The sequence below is a fragment of the Melospiza georgiana genome, chromosome 2, assembly GCF_028018845.1.
Source record: "Melospiza georgiana isolate bMelGeo1 chromosome 2, bMelGeo1.pri, whole genome shotgun sequence".
NCBI classification, from domain to species: Eukaryota; Metazoa; Chordata; class Aves; order Passeriformes; family Passerellidae; genus Melospiza; species Melospiza georgiana.
Genome location: NC_080431.1, coordinates 95,314,346 through 95,331,821, shown reverse-complemented (window position 1 = coordinate 95,331,821; position 17,476 = coordinate 95,314,346).

Sequence of the window (17,476 nt, the reverse complement as noted above, 5' to 3'; positions counted from 1 at the left end):
CGCTCCTGCAATCTGCCATTCAAAAGCAGGGCAACTGAGTTTTGTTTGCCAGAGAAAAGCGCTGTTGTTTGTGTTTGGGGTCCTGTGGCAGGGAGTGGCCGGCTGGCTCCTTAGAATCCACGATACGCAGGATGGTTCCAAGACCAGAGGTGGCACCAGTGCCACGTCGGGCTGGTTTGATAGTACCAAGTGGTTCGTGCAATCTGCCATCCAGAAGCGGGGCAGCTTACTTTTGTTTGCCAGGGAAACGTGCCGAGGTTTGTGTCTGGGGGCCTATGGCTGGGAGTGACCGGCTGGCTCCTGAAAAGCTACAGTAGGCAGGATGATTACCAGACCCATGGTAGCAGCAGTGCCAAGTTGGGCTGATTTGATAGTACCAAGTGGCTCCTGCAATCTGCCATCAAAAAGTTGGCAGGCGAGTTTTGTTTTCCAGGGAAAAGCGCCGTTGTTTGTGTTTGGGGCCCTGTGGCTGGGAGTGGCCGCCTGTCGTCTTAGAATCCACGTTACGCAGCATGGTTCCCAGATCCAAGGTGGCACCAGTGCCAAGTCGGGCTGGTTTGATAGTACCAAGTGGCTCCTGCAATCTGCCATCCAGAAGCGGGGCAGCTTACTTTTGTTTGCCAGGGAAACGGGCCGAGGTATTTGTCTGGGGCCCTATGGCAGGGAGTGACTGGCTGGCTCCTGAAAAGCTACGATAGGCAGGATGTTTACCAGACCCATGGTGGCACCAGTGCCAAGTTGGGCTAATTTGATAGTACCAAGTGGCTCCTGCAATCTGCCATCCAGAAGCGGGGCAGCCTTCTTTTGTTTTTCATGGAAACGGGCCGAGGTTTCTGTCTGGGGGTCTATGGCTGGGAGTGACCTCCTGGCTCCTGAAAAGCTATGCTAGGCAGGATGGTGACCAGACCTATGGTGGCACCAGTGCCAAGTTGGGCTGGTTTGATAGTACCAAGTGGCTCCTGCAATCTGCCATCAAAATGTTGGCAGGCCAGTTTTGTTTTCCGGGGAAAGCGCCGTTGTTTGTGTTTGGGGGCCTGTGGCTCGGAGTGGGCGGGGGGCTGCTTAGAATCCACGTTACGCAGGATGGTTCCCAGGCCAGAGGTGGCACCAGTGTCAAGTTGGGCTGGTTTGATGGTGCAAAGTGGCTCCTGCAATCTGCCATCCAGAAGCGGGGTAGCTTACTTTTGTTTGCCAGGAAAACGGGCAGAAATTCTTGTCTGGGGGCCAGTGCCTGGGGCTGACTGGCTGGCCCCTGAAAAGCTACGATAGGCAGGATGGTGACCAGACCCATGGTGGCAGCAGTGCCAAGTTGGGCTGGTTTGATAGTACCAAGTGGCTCCTGCAATCTGCCATCCAGAAGCGGGGCAGCTTACTTTTGTTTGCCAGGGTAACGGGTCGAGGTTTGTGTCTGGGGGCCTACGGCTGGGAGTGACCGACTGGCTCCTGAAATGCTACGATAGGCAGGATGATGACCAGACCCATAGTGGCACCAGTGCCAAGTTGGGCTGGTTTGATTGTACCAAGTGGCTCCTGCACTCTGCCATCAAAAAGCTAGCAGGCGAGTTTTGTTTTCCAGGGAAAAGTGCCGTGATTTGTGATTGGGGGCCTGTGGCTGGGAGTGGCCGGCTGGCTCCTTAGAACCCACGATACGCAGGATGGTTCCCAGACCAGAGGTGGCACGAGTGCCAAGTCGGGCTGGTTTGATGATGCCAAGTTGCTCCTGAAATCTGCCATCCAGAAGCGGGGTAGCTTACTTTTGTGTGCCAGGGAAACGGGCCGAGGTTTGTGGCTGGGGGCCCATGGCTGGGAGTGACCGGCTGGCTCCTGAAAAGCTACGATAGGCAGGATGGTGACCAGACCCATGGTGGCACCAGTGCCAAGTTGGGCTGGTTTGATAGTACCAAGTGGCTCCTGCAATCTGCCATCAAAAAGTTGGCAGGCCAGTTTTGTTTTCCAGGGAAAAGCACCGTTGTTTGTGTTTGGGGTCCTGTGGCTGGGAGTGGCCAGCTGGCTACTTAGAATCCACGATACGCAGGATGGTTCCCAGACCCAAGTTGGCACCAGTGCCAAGTCGGGCTGGTTTGATACTACCAAGTGGCTCCTGCAATCTGCCATCCAGAAGCGGGGCAGCTGAATTTTGTTTGCCAGAGAAAAAGGCTGTTGTTTATGTTTGGGGGCCTGTAGCTTGCAGTGGCGGGCTGGCTCCTGAAAATCCATGATACGCAGCATGCTTCCCAGACCCAAGGTGGCACCAGTGCCAAGTAGGGCTGGTTTGAATGTACCAAGTGGCTCCTGCAATCTGCCATCCAGAAGAGGGGCAGTTGAGTTTTGTTTGCCAGAGAAAAGGGCCGTGTTTTGTGTTTGGGGGCATATGGCTGAGAGAGGCCGGCTGGCTCCTTAAAATCCACGATAGGAAAGATGGTTCCCAGATCCAAGGTGGCACCAGTGCCACGTCTGGCTGGTTTGATAGTACTAAATAACTCCTGCAATCTGCCATCCAGAAGCGGGGCAGCTTACTTTTGTTTGCCAGGGAAACGGGCCGAGGTTTTTGTCTGGGGGCCTATGGCTGGGAGTGACCGGCTGGCTCCTGAAAAGCTACGATAGGCAGGATGGTGACCAGACCCATGGTGGCACCAGTGCCAAGTTGGGCTGGTTTGATAGTACCAAGTGGCTCCTGCAATCTGCCATCAAAAAGTTGGCAGGCCAGTTTTGTTTTCCAGGGAAAAGCGCCGTTGTTTGTGTTTGGGGGCCTGTGGCTGGGAGTGGCCAGCTGGCTCCTAAGAATCCACGATACGCAGGATGGTTTCCAGACCAGAGGTGGCACCAGTGCCAAGTCGGGCTGGTTTGATGGTGCAAAGTGTCTCCTGCAATCTGCCATCCAGAAGCGGGGTAGCTTACTTTTGTTTGCCAGGGAAACGGGCAGAGCTTTGTGTCTGGGGCCTATGGCTGGGACTGACCGGCTGGCTCCTGAAAAGCTACGATACGCAGGATGGTGACCCGACCCATGGAGGCACCAGTGCCAAGTTGGGCTGGTTTGATAGTACCAAGTGCCTCCTGCAATCTGCCGTCCAAAAGCAGGGCAACTGAGTTTTGTTTACCAAAGAAAAGGGCTGTGGTATGTGTTTGGTTCCTGTGGCTGGGAGTGGCCGACTGGCTCCTTAAATTCCATGATACTCAGCATCGTTCCCAGACCCAAGGTGGCACCAGTGCCACGTTGGGCTGGTTTGACAGTGTCAAGCGCCTCCTGCAATCTCCCATCCACAAGTGGGGCAGCTGAGATTTTTTTTGCCTGTGAATCGGGCCGTTGTTTTTGATTGGGGTCTGTGGCCGAGAGTGGTCAGCTGACTCCTGACAATCCACAATACGCAGGATGGTTCCCAGACCCAAGGTGGCACCAGTGCCAAGTTGGGCTGGTTTGATTGTACCAAGTGCGTCCTGCAATCTGCCATCCAGAAGCGGGGCAGCTGAGTTTTGTTTGCCAGAGGAAAGGGCCGTGGTTTTTGTTTGGGGGCCTATTGCTCAGAGTGGCCAGCTGGCCCCTGAAAATCCAAGATAGGCAGAATGGTTCCCAGACCCAAGGTGGCACCAGAGCCAAGTCGGGCTGGTTTGATGGTGCAAAGTGGCTCCTGCAATCTGCCATCCCGACGCGGGGCAGCTGATTTTTGTTTGCCAGAGAACAAGTCCGTGGTTCATTTTTGGGGGCATATGGCTGAGAGTGGCCGGCTGGCTCCTTAAAAAGCTCGATACGCAGGATGGTTCCCAGGCCAGAGGTGGCACCAGTGCCAAGTTGGGCTGTTTTTGTAGTACCAAGGGCGTCCTGCAATTTGCCTTCCAGAAGAGGGGCAGTTGAGTTTTGTTTGCCAGAGAAAAGGGCCGTGGTTTGTGTTTGAGGGCATATGGCTGAGAGTGGCCGGCAGACCCCACAAAATCCACAATAGGCAGGATGGTTCCCAGAGCCAAGGTGGCACCAGTGCCAAGTCGGGCTGGTTTGATAGTACTAAATAGCTCCTACAATCTGCCATCAAAAAGTTGGCAGGCGAGTTTTGTTTTCCAGGGAAAAGAGCCGTTGTTTGTGTTTGGGGGCCTGTGGCTGGGAGTGGCCGGCTGGCTCCTTAGAATCCACGATACGCAGGATGGTTCCCAGACCCAAGGTGGCACCAGTGCCAAGTCAGGCTGGTTTGATAGTACCAAGTGGTTCCTGCAATCTGCCATGCAGAAGCGGGGCAGCTTAATTTTATTTACCATGGAAATGGGCCGAGCTTTGTGTCTGGGCGCCTATGGCTGGGAGTGACCGGCTGGCTCCTGAAAAGATACGATAGGCAGGATGGTGACCAGACCCATGGTGGCACCAGTGCCAAGTTGGCTTGTTTGATAGCACCAAGTGGCTCCTGCAATCTGCCATCAAAAAGTTGGCAGGCCAGTTTTGTTTTCCAGGGAAAAGCGCCGTTGTTTGTGTTTGGGGGCCTGTGGCTGGGAGTGGCCGGCTGGCTCCTTAGAACCCACGATACGCAGGATGGTTCCCAGACCAGAGGAGGCACCAGTGCCAAGTCGGGCTGATTTGATAGTACCAAGTGGCTCCTGCAATCTGCCATCCAGAAGCGGGGCAGCTTACTTTTGTTTGCCAGGGAAACGGGCCGAGGTTTGTGTCTGGGGGCCTATGGCTGGGAGTGACCGGCTGGCTCCTGAAAAGCTACGATAGGCAGGATGGTGACCAGGCCCATGGTGACACCAGTGCCAAGTTGGGCTGGTTTGATAGTACCAAGTGGCTCCTGCAAACTGCCATCCAGAAGAGGGGCAGCTGAGTTTTGTTTGCCAGAGAAAAGGGCCGTTGTTTTTGTTGGGGGGCCTATGGCTCAGAGTGGCCGGCTGGCCCCTGAAAATCCGCGGTAGGCAGAATGGTTCCCAGACCCAAGGTGGCACCAGTGCCAAGTTTGGCTGTTTTTGTAGTACCAAGTGCGTCCTGCAATTTGCCTTCCAGAAGAGGGGCAGTTGAGTTTTGTTTGCCAGAGAAAAGGGCCGTGGTTTGTGTTTGAGGGCATATGGCTGAGAGTGGCCGGCTGACCCCAGAAAATCTACAATAGGCAGGATGGTTCCCAGATCCAAGGTGGCACCAGTGCCAAGTCGGGCTGGTTTGATAGTACTAAATAGCTCCTGCAATCTGCCATCCAGAAGCGGGGTAGCTTAATTTTGTTTGTCAGGGAAACGGGCAGAGCTTTGAGTCTGGGGTCCTGTGGCTGGGACTGGCCGGCTGGCTCCTTAGAATCCACGATACGCAGGATGGTTCCCAGACCGTGGTGGCACCAGTGCCAAGTTGGGCTGGTTTGATAGTACCAAGTGGCTCCTGCAATCTGCCATCAAAAAGTTGGCAGGCGAGTTTTGTTTTCCAGGGAAAAGCGCCGTTGTTTGTGTTTGGGGGCCTGTGGCTGGGAGTGGACGGCTGGCTAATTAGAATCCACGTTACGCAGGATGGTTCCCAGACCCGAGGCGGCACCAGTGCCAAGTCGGGATAGTTTGATGGTGCAAAGTGGCTCCTGCAATCTGCCATCCAGAAGCGGGGTAGCTTACTTTTGTTTGCCAGGGAAACGGGCCGAGGTTTTTTTCTGGGGGCCTATGGCTGGGAGTGACCGGCTGGCTCCTGAAAAGCTACAGTAGGCAGGATGATTACCAGACCCATGGTAGCAGCAGTGCCAAGTTGGGCTGATTTGATAGTACCAAGTGGCTCCTGCAATCTGCCATCAAAAAGTTGGCAGGCGAGTTTTGTTTTCCAGGGAAAAGCGCCGTTGTTTGTGTTTGGGGCCTTGTGGCTGGGAGTGGCCGGGTGGCTGCTTAGAATCCACGATACGCAGGATGGTTCCCAGGCCAGAGGTGGCACCAGTGTCAAGTTGGGCTGGTTTGATGGTGCAAAGTGGCTCCTGCAATCTGCCATCCAGAAGCGGGGTAGCTTACTTTTGTTTGCCATGGAAACGGGCCGAAATTCTGGTCTGGGGGCCAGTGCCTGGGGCTGGCTGGCTGGCCCCTGAAAAGCTACGATAGGCAGGATGGTGACCAGACCCAAGGTGGCACCAGTGCCAAGTTGGGCTGGTTTGATAGTACCAAGTGGCTCCTGCAATCTGCCATCCAGAAGCGGGGCAGCTTACTTTTGTTTGCCAGGGAAACGGGCCGAGGTTTGTGTCTGGGGGCCTACGGCTGGGAGTGACCGACTGGCTCCTGAAATGCTACGATAGGCAGGATGGTGACCAGACCCATAGTGGCACCAGTGCCAAGTCGGGCTGGTTTGATAGTACTAAATAGCTCCTGCAATCTGCCATCAAAAAGTTGGCAGGCGAGTTTTGTTTTCCAGGGAAAAGAGCCGTTGTTTTTGTTTGGGGGCCTGTGCCTGTGAGTGGCCGGCTGGCTCCTTAGAATCCACGATACGCAGGATGGTTCCCAGACCCAAGGTGGCACCAGTGCCAAGTTGGGCTGGTTTGATGGTGCAAAGTGGCTCCTGCAATCTGCCATCCAGAAGCGGGGTAGCTTACTTTTGTTTGCCAGGGAAACGGGCAGAATTTTGTGTCTGGGGGCCTATGGCTGGGAGTGGCCAGCTGGCTCCTTAAAATGCACGATACGCAGGATGGTGACCAGACCCAAGGTGGCACCAGTGCCAAGTCGGGCTGCTTTTGTAGTACCAAGTGCGTCCTGCAATTTGCCATCCAGAAGAGGGGCAGTTGAGTTTTGTTTACCAGAGTAATATACCGTGGTTTGTTTTTGGGGGCCTATGGCTGAGAGTGGCTGGCTGGCCCCTGAACATCCACGATAGGCAGGATGGTTCCCAGATCCAAGGTGGCACCAGTGCCAAGTCGGGCTGGTTTGATGGTGCAAAGTGGCTCCTGCAATCTGCCATCCAGACGCGGGGCAGCGGATTTTTGTTTGCTGGAGAAAAGTTCCGTGGTTTGATTTTGGCGGTGTATGGCAGGGCGTGGCCGGCTGGCTCCTTAAAAAGCTCGATCCGCAGGATGGTTCCCTGACCCAAGGTGGCATCAGTGCCAAGTCGGGCTGTTTTCGTAGTACCAAGTGCGTCCTGCAATTTGCCATCCAGAAGAGGGGCAGTTGAGCTTTGTTTGCCAGAGAAAAGGGCCGTGGTTTGTGTTTGGGGGCATATGGCTGAGAGTGGCCGGCTGGCCCCTGAAAATCCACGATAGGCAGGATGGTTCCCAGACCAGAGGTGGCACCAGTGCCAAGTCGGGCTGGTTTGATAGTACTAAATAGCTCCTGCAATCTGCCATCCAGAAGCGGGGCAGCTTACTTTTGTTTGCCAGGGAAACGGGCCGAGATTTGTGTCTGGGGGCCTATGGCTGGGAGTGACCGGCTGGCTCCTGAAAAGCTACGATAGGCAGGATGGTTACCAGACCCATGGAGGCACCAGTGCCAAGATGGGCTGGTTTGATAGTACCAAGTCGCTCCTGCAATCTGCCATTCAAAAGCAGGGCAACTGAGTTTTGTTTGCCAGAGAAAAGCGCTGTTGTTTGTGTTTGGGGTCCTGTGGCAGGGAGTGGCCGGCTGGCTCCTTAGAATCCACGATACGCAGGATGGTTCCAAGACCAGAGGTGGCACCAGTGCCAAGTCGGGCTGGTTTGATAGTACCAAGTGGTTCCTGCAATCTGCCATGCAGAAGCGGGGCAGCTTACTTTTGTTTACCATGGAAATGGGCCGAGCTTTGTGTATGGGCGCCTATGGCTGGGAGTGACCGCCTGGCTCCTGAAAAGCTACGATAGGCAGGATTGTGACCAGACCCATGGTGGCACCAGTGCCAAGTTGGCTGGTTTCATAGCACCAAGTGGCTCCTGCAATCTGCCATCAAAAAGTTGGCAGGCCAGTTTTGTTTTCCAGGGAAAAGCGCCGTTGTCTGTGTTTGGGGGCCTGTGGCTGGGAGTGACCGGCTGGCTCCTTAGAATCCACGATACGCAGGATGGTTCCCAGACCCGAGGTGGCACCAGTGCCAAGTCGGGATAGTTTGATGGTGCAAAGTGGCTCCTGCAATCTGCCATCCAGAAGCGGGGCAGCTTACTTTTGTTTGCCAGGGAAACGTGCCGAGGTTTGTGTCTGGGGGCCTATGGCTGGGAGTGACCGGCTGGCTCCTGAAAAGCTACAGTAGGCAGGATGATTACCAGACCCATGGTAGCAGCAGTGCCAAGTTGGGCTGATTTGATAGTACCAAGTGGCTCCTGCAATCTGCCATCAAAAAGTTGGCAGGCGAGTTTTGTTTTCCAGGGAAAAGCGCCGTTGTTTGTGTTTGGGGCCCTGTGGCTGGGAGTGGCCGCCTGTCGTCTTAGAATCCACGTTACGCAGCATGGTTCCCAGATCCAAGGTGGCACCAGTGCCAAGTCGGGCTGGTTTGATAGTACCAAGTGGCTCCTGCAATCTGCCATCCAGAAGCGGGGCAGCTTACTTTTGTTTGCCAGGGAAACGGGCCGAGGTATTTGTCTGGGGCCCTATGGCAGGGAGTGACTGGCTGGCTCCTGAAAAGCTACGATAGGCAGGATGTTTACCAGACCCATGGTGGCACCAGTGCCAAGTTGGGCTAATTTGATAGTACCAAGTGGCTCCTGCAATCTGCCATCCAGAAGCGGGGCAGCCTTCTTTTGTTTTCCATGGAAACGGGCCGAGGTTTCTGTCTGGGGGTCTATGGCTGGGAGTGACCTCCTGGCTCCTGAAAAGCTATGCTAGGCAGGATGGTGACCAGACCTATGGTGGCACCAGTGCCAAGTTGGGCTGGTTTGATAGTACCAAGTGGCTCCTGCAATCTGCCATCAAAATGTTGGCAGGCCAGTTTTGTTTTCCGGGGAAAGCGCCGTTGTTTGTGTTTGGGGGCCTGTGGCTCGGAGTGGGCGGGGGGCTGCTTAGAATCCACGTTACGCAGGATGGTTCCCAGGCCAGAGGTGGCACCAGTGTCAAGTTGGGCTGGTTTGATGGTGCAAAGTGGCTCCTGCAATCTGCCATCCAGAAGCGGGGTAGCTTACTTTTGTTTGCCAGGGAAACGGGCCGAAATTCTTGTCTGGGGGCCAGTGCCTGGGGCTGACTGGCTGGCCCCTGAAAAGCTACGATAGGCAGGATGGTGACCAGACCCATGGTGGCAGCAGTGCCAAGTTGGGCTGGTTTGATAGTACCAAGTGGCTCCTGCAATCTGCCATCCAGAAGCGGGGCAGCTAAATTTTGTTTGCCAGGGTAACGGGTCGAGGTTTGTGTCTGGGGGCCTACGGCTGGGAGTGACCGACTGGCTCCTGAAATGCTACGATAGGCAGGATGATGACCAGACCCATAGTGGCACCAGTGCCAAGTTGGGCTGGTTTGATTGTACCAAGTGGCTCCTGCACTCTGCCATCAAAAAGCTAGCAGGCGAGTTTTGTTTTCCAGGGAAAAGTGCCGTGATTTGTGATTGGGGGCCTGTGGCTGGGAGTGGCCGGCTGGCTCCTTAGAACCCACGATACGCAGGATGGTTCCCAGACCAGAGGTGGCACGAGTGCCAAGTCGGGCTGGTTTGATGATGCCAAGTTGCTCCTGAAATCTGCCATCCAGAAGCGGGGTAGCTTACTTTTGTGTGCCAGGGAAACGGGCCGAGGTTTGTGGCTGGGGGCCCATGGCTGGGAGTGACCGGCTGGCTCCTGAAAAGCTACGATAGGCAGGATGGTGACCAGACCCATGGTGGCACCAGTGCCAAGTTGGGCTGGTTTGATAGTACCAAGTGGCTCCTGCAATCTGCCATCAAAAAGTTGGCAGGCCAGTTTTGTTTTCCAGGGAAAAGCACCGTTGTTTGTGTTTGGGGTCCTGTGGCTGGGAGTGGCCAGCTGGCTACTTAGAATCCACGATACGCAGGATGGTTCCCAGACCCAAGTTGGCACCAGTGCCAAGTCGGGCTGGTTTGATACTACCAAGTGGCTCCTGCAATCTGCCATCCAGAAGCGGGGCAGCTGAATTTTGTTTGCCAGAGAAAAAGGCTGTTGTTTATGTTTGGGGGCCTGTAGCTTGCAGTGGCGGGCTGGCTCCTGAAAATCCATGATACGCAGCATGCTTCCCAGACCCAAGGTGGCACCAGTGCCAAGTAGGGCTGGTTTGAATGTACCAAGTGGCTCCTGCAATCTGCCATCCAGAAGAGGGGCAGTTGAGTTTTGTTTGCCAGAGAAAAGTCCCGTGTTTTGTGTTTGGGGGCATATGGCTGAGAGAGGCCGGCTGGCTCCTTAAAATCCACGATAGGAAAGATGGTTCCCAGATCCAAGGTGGCACCAGTGCCACGTCTGGCTGGTTTGATAGTACTAAATAACTCCTGCAATCTGCCATCCAGAAGCGGGGCAGCTTACTTTTGTTTGCCAGGGAAACGGGCCGAGGTTTTTGTCTGGGGGCCTATGGCTGGGAGTGACCGGCTGGCTCCTGAAAAGCTACGATAGGCAGGATGGTGACCAGACCCATGGTGGCACCAGTGCCAAGTTGGGCTGGTTTGATAGTACCAAGTGGCTCCTGCAATCTGCCATCAAAAAGTTGGCAGGCCAGTTTTGTTTTCCAGGGAAAAGCGCCGTTGTTTGTGTTTGGGGGCCTGTGGCTGGGAGTGGCCAGCTGGCTCCTAAGAATCCACGATACGCAGGATGGTTTCCAGACCAGAGGTGGCACCAGTGCCAAGTCGGGCTGGTTTGATGGTGCAAAGTGTCTCCTGCAATCTGCCATCCAGAAGCGGGGTAGCTTACTTTTGTTTGCCAGGGAAACGGGCAGAGCTTTGTGTCTGGGGCCTATGGCTGGGACTGACCGGCTGGCTCCTGAAAAGCTACGATACGCAGGATGGTGACCCGACCCATGGAGGCACCAGTGCCAAGTTGGGCTGGTTTGATAGTACCAAGTGCCTCCTGCAATCTGCCGTCCAAAAGCAGGGCAACTGAGTTTTGTTTACCAAAGAAAAGGGCTGTGGTATGTGTTTGGTTCCTGTGGCTGGGAGTGGCCGACTGGCTCCTTAAATTCCATGATACTCAGCATCGTTCCCAGACCCAAGGTGGCACCAGTGCCACGTTGGGCTGGTTTGACAGTGTCAAGCGCCTCCTGCAATCTCCCGTCCACAAGTGGGGCAGCTGAGATTTTTTTTGCCTGTGAATCGGGCCGTTGTTTTTGATTGGGGTCTGTGGCCGAGAGTGGTCAGCTGACTCCTGACAATCCACAATACGCAGGATGGTTCCCAGACCCAAGGTGGCACCAGTGCCAAGTTGGGCTGGTTTGATTGTACCAAGTGCGTCCTGCAATCTGCCATCCAGAAGCGGGGCAGCTGAGTTTTGTTTGCCAGAGGAAAGGGCCGTGGTTTTTGTTTGGGGGCCTATGGCTCAGAGTGGCCAGCTGGCCCCTGAAAATCCAAGATAGGCAGAATGGTTCCCAGACCCAAGGTGGCACCAGTGCCAAGTCGGGCTGGTTTGATGGTGCAAAGTGGCTCCTGCAATCTGCCATCCCGACGCGGGGCAGCTGATTTTTGTTTGCCAGAGAACAAGTCCGTGGTTCATTTTTGGGGGCATATGGCTGGGAGTGGCCGGCTGGCTCCTTAAAAAGCTCGATACGCAGGATGGTTCCCAGGCCAGAGGTGGCACCAGTGCCAAGTAGGGCTGTTTTTGTAGTACCAAGGGCGTCCTGCAATTTGCCTTCCAGAAGAGGGGCAGTTGAGTTTTGTTTGCCAGAGAAAAGGGCCGTGGTTTGTGTTTGAGGGCATATGGCTGAGAGTGGCCGGCTGACCCCACAAAATCCACAATAGGCAGGATGGTTCCCAGAGCCAAGGTGGCACCAGTGCCAAGTCGGGCTGGTTTGATAGTACTAAATAGCTCCTACAATCTGCCATCAAAAAGTTGGCAGGCGAGTTTTGTTTTCCAGGGAAAAGAGCCGTTGTTTGTGTTTGGGGGCCTGTGGCTGGGAGTGGCCGGCTGGCTCCTTAGAATCCACGATACGCAGGATGGTTCCCAGACCCAAGGTGGCACCAGTGCCAAGTTGGGCTGGTTTGATGGTGCAAAGTGGCTCCTGCAATCTGCCATCCAGAAGCGGGGTAGCTTACTTTTGTTTGCCAGGGAAACGGGCAGAATTTTGTGTCTGGGGGCCTATGGCTGGGAGTGGCCAGCTGGCTCCTTAAAATGCACGATACGCAGGATGGTGACCAGACCCAAGGTGGCACCAGTGCCAAGTCCGGCGGCTTTTGTAGTACCAAGTGCGTCCTGCAATTTGCCATCCAGAAGAGGGGCAGTTGAGTTTTGTTTACCAGAGTAAAGTGCCGTGGTTTGTTTTTGGGGGCCTATGGCTGAGAGTGGCTGGCTGGCCCCTGAAAATGCACGATAGGCAGGATGGTTCCCAGATCCAAGGTGGCACCAGTGCCAAGTCGGGCTGGTTTGATGGTGCAAAGTGGCTCCTGCAATCTGCCATCCAGACGCGGGGCAGCGGATTTTTGTTTGCTGGAGAAAAGTTCCGTGGTTTGATTTTGGCGGTATATGGCAGGGCGTGGTCGGCTGGCTCCTTAAAATGCTCGATACGCAGGATGGTTCCCTGACCCAAGGTGGCATCAGTGCCAAGTCGGGCTGTTTTCGTAGTACCAAGTGCGTCCTGCAATTTGCCATCCAGAAGAGGGGCAGTTGAGTTTTGTTTGCCAGAGAAAAGGGCCGTGGTTTGTGTTTGGGGGCATATGGCTGAGAGTGGTCGGCTGGCCCCTGAAAATCCACGATAGGCAGGATGGTTCCCAGACCAGAGGTGGCACCAGTGCCAAGTCGGGCTGGTTTGATAGTAATAAATAGCTCCTGCAATCTGCCATCCAGAAGCGGGGCAGCTTACTTTTGTTTGCCAGGGAAACGGGCCGAGATTTGTGTCTGGGGGCCTATGGCTGGGAGTGACCGGCTGGCTCCTGAAAAGCTACGATAGGCAGGATGGTTACCAGACCCATGGAGGCACCAGTGCCAAGATGGGCTGGTTTGATAGTACCAAGTCGCTCCTGCAATCTGCCATTCAAAAGCAGGGCAACTGAGTTTTGTTTGCCAGGGTAACGGGTCGAGGTTTGTGTCCGGGGGCCTACGGCTGGGAGTGACCGACTGGCTCCTGAAATGCTACGATAGGCAGGATGATGACCAGACCCATAGTGGCACCAGTGCCAAGTTGGGCTGGTTTGATTGTACCAAGTGGCTCCTGCACTCTGCCATCAAAAAGCTAGCAGGCGAGTTTTGTTTTCCAGGGAAAAGTGCCGTGATTTGTGATTGGGGGCCTGTGGCTGGGAGTGGCCGGCTGGCTCCTTAGAACCCACGATACGCAGGATGGTTCCCAGACCAGAGGTGGCACCAGTGCCAAGTCGGGCTGGTTTGATGATGCCAAGTTGCTCCTGAAATCTGCCATCCAGAAGCGGGGTAGCTTACTTTTGTGTGCCAGGGAAACGGGCCGAGGTTTGTGGCTGGGGGCCCATGGCTGGGAGTGACCGGCTGGCTCCTGAAAAGCTACGATAGGCAGGATGGTGACCAGACCCATGGTGGCACCAGTGCCAAGTTGGGCTGGTTTGATAGTACCAAGTGGCTCCTGCAATCTGCCATCAAAAAGTTGGCAGGCCAGTTTTGTTTTCCAGGGAAAAGCACCGTTGTTTGTGTTTGGGGTCCTGTGGCTGGGAGTGGCCAGCTGGCTACTTAGAATCCACGATACGCAGGATGGTTCCCAGACCCAAGTTGGCACCAGTGCCAAGTCGGGCTGGTTTGATACTACCAAGTGGCTCCTGCAATCTGCCATCCAGAAGCGGGGCAGCTGAATTTTGTTTGCCAGAGAAAAAGGCTGTTGTTTATGTTTGGGGGCCTGTAGCTTGCAGTGGCGGGCTGGCTCCTGAAAATCCATGATACGCAGCATGCTTCCCAGACCCAAGGTGGCACCAGTGCCAAGTAGGGCTGGTTTGAATGTACCAAGTGGCTCCTGCAATCTGCCATCCAGAAGAGGGGCAGTTGAGTTTTGTTTGCCAGAGAAAAGGCCCGTGTTTTGTGTTTGGGGGCATATGGCTGAGAGAGGCCGGCTGGCTCCTTAAAATCCACGATAGGAAAGATGGTTCCCAGATCCAAGGTGGCACCAGTGCCACGTCTGGCTGGTTTGATAGTACTAAATAACTCCTGCAATCTGCCATCCAGAAGCGGGGCAGCTTACTTTTGTTTGCCAGGGAAACGGGCCGAGGTTTTTGTCTGGGGGCCTATGGCTGGGAGTGACCGGCTGGCTCCTGAAAAGCTACGATAGGCAGGATGGTGACCAGACCCATGGTGGCACCAGTGCCAAGTTGGGCTGGTTTGATAGTACCAAGTGGCTCCTGCAATCTGCCATCAAAAAGTTGGCAGGCCAGTTTTGTTTTCCAGGGAAAAGCGCCGTTGTTTGTGTTTGGGGGCCTGTGGCTGGGAGTGGCCAGCTGGCTCCTAAGAATCCACGATACGCAGGATGGTTTCCAGACCAGAGGTGGCACCAGTGCCAAGTCGGGCTGGTTTGATGGTGCAAAGTGTCTCCTGCAATCTGCCATCCAGAAGCGGGGTAGCTTACTTTTGTTTGCCAGGGAAACGGGCAGAGATTTGTGTCTGGGGGCCTATGGCTGGGACTGACCGGCTGGCTCCTGAAAAGCTACGATACGCAGGATGGTGACCCGACCCATGGAGGCACCAGTGCCAAGTTGGGCTGGTTTGATAGTACCAAGTGCCTCCTGCAATCTGCCGTCCAAAAGCAGGGCAACTGAGTTTTGTTTACCAAAGAAAAGGGCTGTGGTATGTGTTTGGTTCCTGTGGCTGGGAGTGGCCGACTGGCTCCTTAAATTCCATGATACTCAGCATCGTTCCCAGACCCAAGGTGGCACCAGTGCCACGTTGGGCTGGTTTGACAGTGTCAAGCGCCTCCTGCAATCTCCCATCCACAAGTGGGGCAGCTGAGATTTTTTTTGCCTGTGAATCGGGCCGTTGTTTTTGATTGGGGTCTGTGGCCGAGAGTGGTCAGCTGACTCCTGACAATCCACAATACGCAGGATGGTTCCCAGACCCAAGGTGGCACCAGTGCCAAGTTGGGCTGGTTTGATTGTACCAAGTGCGTCCTGCAATCTGCCATCCAGAAGCGGGGCAGCTGAGTTTTGTTTGCCAGAGGAAAGGGCCGTGGTTTTTGTTTGGGGGCCTATTGCTCAGAGTGGCCAGCTGGCCCCTGAAAATCCAAGATAGGCAGAATGGTTCCCAGACCCAAGGTGGCACCAGTGCCAAGTCGGGCTGGTTTGATGGTGCAAAGTGGCTCCTGCAATCTGCCATCCCGACGCGGGGCAGCTGATTTTTGTTTGCCAGAGAACAAGTCCGTGGTTCATTTTTGGGGGCATATGGCTGGGAGTGGCCGGCTGGCTCCTTAAAAAGCTCGATACGCAGGATGGTTCCCAGGCCAGAGGTGGCACCAGTGCCAAGTTGGGCTGTTTTTGTAGTACCAAGGGCGTCCTGCAATTTGCCTTCCAGAAGAGGGGCAGTTGAGTTTTGTTTGCCAGAGAAAAGGGCCGTGGTTTGTGTTTGAGGGCATATGGCTGAGAGTGGCCGGCTGACCCCACAAAATCCACAATAGGCAGGATGGTTCCCAGAGCCAAGGTGGCACCAGTGCCAAGTCGGGCTGGTTTGATAGTACTAAATAGCTCCTACAATCTGCCATCAAAAAGTTGGCAGGCGAGTTTTGTTTTCCAGGGAAAAGAGCCGTTGTTTGTGTTTGGGGGCCTGTGGCTGGGAGTGGCCGGCTGGCTCCTTAGAATCCACGATACGCAGGATGGTTCCCAGACCCAAGGTGGCACCAGTGCCAAGTTGGGCTGGTTTGATGGTGCAAAGTGGCTCCTGCAATCTGCCATCCAGAAGCGGGGTAGCTTACTTTTGTTTGCCAGGGAAACGGGCAGAATTTTGTGTCTGGGGGCCTATGGCTGGGAGTGGCCAGCTGGCTCCTTAAAATGCACGATACGCAGGATGGTGACCAGACCCAAGGTGGCACCAGTGCCAAGTCCGGCGGCTTTTGTAGTACCAAGTGCGTCCTGCAATTTGCCATCCAGAAGAGGGGCAGTTGAGTTTTGTTTACCAGAGTAAAGTGCCGTGGTTTGTTTTTGGGGGCCTATGGCTGAGAGTGGCTGGCTGGCCCCTGAAAATGCACGATAGGCAGGATGGTTCCCAGATCCAAGGTGGCACCAGTGCCAAGTCGGGCTGGTTTGATGGTGCAAAGTGGCTCCTGCAATCTGCCATCCAGACGCGGGGCAGCGGATTTTTGTTTGCTGGAGAAAAGTTCCGTGGTTTGATTTTGGCGGTATATGGCAGGGCGTGGTCGGCTGGCTCCTTAAAATGCTCGATCCGCAGGATGGTTCCCTGACCCAAGGTGGCATCAGTGCCAAGTCGGGCTGTTTTCGTAGTACCAAGTGCGTCCTGCAATTTGCCATCCAGAAGAGGGGCAGTTGAGTTTTGTTTGCCAGAGAAAAGGGCCGTGGTTTGTGTTTGGGGGCATATGGCTGAGAGTGGTCGGCTGGCCCCTGAAAATCCACGATAGGCAGGATGGTTCCCAGACCAGAGGTGGCACCAGTGCCAAGTCGGGCTGGTTTGATAGTAATAAATAGCTCCTGCAATCTGCCATCCAGAAGCGGGGCAGCTTACTTTTGTTTGCCAGGGAAACGGGCCGAGATTTGTGTCTGGGGGCCTATGGCTGGGAGTGACCGGCTGGCTCCTGAAAAGCTACGATAGGCAGGATGGTTACCAGACCCATGGAGGCACCAGTGCCAAGATGGGCTGGTTTGATAGTACCAAGTCGCTCCTGCAATCTGCCATTCAAAAGCAGGGCAACTGAGTTTTGTTTGCCAGAGAAAAGCGCTGTTGTTTGTGTTTGGGGTCCTGTGGCAGGGAGTGGCCGGCTGGCTCCTTAGAATCCACGATACGCAGGATGGTTCCAAGACCAGAGGTGGCACCAGTGCCAAGTCGGGCTGGTTTGATAGTACCAAGTGGTTCCTGCAATCTGCCATCCAGAAGCGGGGCAGCTTACTTTTGTTTACCATGGAAATGGGCCGAGCTTTGTGTCTGGGCGCCTATGGCTGGGAGTGACCGGCTGGCTCCTGAAAAGCTACGATAGGCAGGATTGTGACCAGACCCATGGTGGCACCAGTGCCAAGTTGGCTGGTTTCATAGCACCAAGTGGCTCCTGCAATCTGCCATCAAAAAGTTGGCAGGCGAGTTTTGTTTTCCAGGGAAAAGCGCCGTTGTTTGTGTTTGGGGGCCTGTGGCTGGGAGTGGCCCGCTGTCTCCTTAGAATCCACGATAAGCAGGATGGTTCCCAGACCAGAACTGGCACCAGTGCCAAGTCGGGCTGGTTTGATAGTACCAAGTGGCTCCTGCAATCTGCCATCCAGAAGCGGGGCAGCTTACTTTTGTTTGCCAGGGAAACGGGCCGAGGTATTTGTCTGGGGCCCTATGGCAGGGAGTGACTGGCTGGCTCCTGAAAAGCTACGATAGGC